Source organism: Carlito syrichta, unplaced genomic scaffold (genome assembly GCF_000164805.1).
Source record: "Carlito syrichta isolate Samal-C Ts95f unplaced genomic scaffold, Tarsius_syrichta-2.0.1 Scaffold302327, whole genome shotgun sequence".
In the NCBI taxonomy this organism is placed as follows: domain Eukaryota; kingdom Metazoa; phylum Chordata; class Mammalia; order Primates; family Tarsiidae; genus Carlito; species Carlito syrichta.
In genome coordinates this window covers 835,533-837,495 of record NW_007246423.1, presented here as the reverse complement: position 1 = coordinate 837,495, position 1,963 = coordinate 835,533, and positions in this window count along the sequence as shown.

Below are 1,963 nucleotides of genomic sequence, written 5' to 3'. Positions count from 1 at the left end.
GCGGGTCTCGAACCCGCGGGCTCAGGCAATCCACTCACCTCAGCCTCCCAAAGTGCGGGATTACAGGCTGAGCCACCAAGCCCAGCTGACATTATCAATTTGAAAGTAGTCTGTGATAAGTTAAAAACGCACACTGAAAGCCCTAGAACAATAACCCTCCAAAAGAAAATCAAAACTCTAAAGACTGGTGGAAATACATACAGTTTTTAAAAATTGTAAATTCAAAAGGCGGTAAATGACAAAAAAAGATGAGAGAACATACTAAGATGATAGATTTAAATACAACTATTAATAATCAAGTACAAAAGATATAAACACTTTAAAGGTGGAGATTGTCAACATGAATCTCTTAAAAAGCAGGATGCAACTATATGACGTGTATAAGAAAGTTATTTTTCTTAACTCTTAATTTTTTTATTTTAAAGATGCAATTCAGGGCTAGATATACAAATGTTCATTATGCAGGTACCCTTGTTGATGAGGTGCTCCCCCTTCCCCAGGCAGATTCCCACTACTGCCACTCCTGCCTCTCCCCCCCCCGCCCCCGCAGTTTCCCACTAGTATAACATAGTTGTTCAAGGTTGGCTTATGAGAACGTATGATACTCAGTTCTTTGTTTCAGTGAAAGATCACTCAGTATTATAGACTCTAAGTCCATCCAGGTTGCTATGAAGTTCATGATTTTGTTCTTCTTTATGGCTGAAAAGGTTATTTTTTAAATAAAGGTGACAGGTTAAAAGTAAATGGATGAAGAAAGGAAGATATAACAAAAAAATAAAGAAAGCTACTGGCTATATTAATGTCAGAAAAACTAAACTAAAAAAAACAAAGAAAATTCCCAAGAGTAACGAGTGACATGTCATAACGGAAAAAGGATCAATTCACCAAGAAGACATAATAACCTTAAATATGTATTAGCCTAATGACAGAGTTTAAAAAGCAAAGACTTAACTGAAAGGAATAATAGATACATCCATAATTTTTGTTAGCTATTCAACACTCCTCTCTCAGGTAAGGATAGAACACGTGGACGGAAAATTAGTAATTAATTAGAAGACTCAAAAAACCACTATCGACCAACTTAACCTAATTGACATTTATGATACTACACCCACACTCTGAAAGATAAACATTTTCATCAAGTTGATGTGGAACATTATCAAAAATAGGTGATACACTAGGCTTTCAAACAATTCTTAATACATTTGAAAGGATAAAATCATACTGATTTTGTTCCCTGACTAAAATAAAATTAACTTAGAAAGATACTAATAACAGATAGTTGGAAAATTTCACTATATGTAAAGATTAAACAACATACCTCTAAATAACCTATATGTCAAAACCAAACCATAAGAAAAATTGAAAAACATTTTTTTTTTTTTTTTGAGTCAGAGTCTCACTCTGTCACCCAGGATGGAGTGCAGTAGCACGCTGACAGCCATCACAGCCTTGACCTGCTGGCTTCAGGTCATCTTTCCATTTCAGTCTTCCAAGTAGCTGGAACTACAGAAGTGCACCACCATGCCCAGCTAATTTTTTGATTTATTGTAGAGACGAAGTCTCGCCATGTTGCCCAAGCTGATCTTGAACCTGTGGGTTTAGGCAATCCTCTTGCCTCTGCCTCCCAAAGTGCTGGGATTACAGGCATGAGCCACCACGCTCAGCCAGAAATCATTTTGAACTGGATGAAAGTGAAAACATATTGACTTTGTGAGATACAACTAAGGTAGTGCTTAGAGGAATTCTTCAAGTGTTAGATATTAGAAAAGAAAGAACCAGCAACAATAAGCTGAGCTTATACCTTAAGACGATAGAAAAAGAATTAAATAGAAAATGAAATTTTAAAGATTAGAACAGAAATCAATGAAATAAAACCTGAACAAAGAGAATATTCATAAAACAAATTTAATCCTTTAAAAAGATCAATAAAATTGATAAAACTCTACCCAAATCAAAGGAT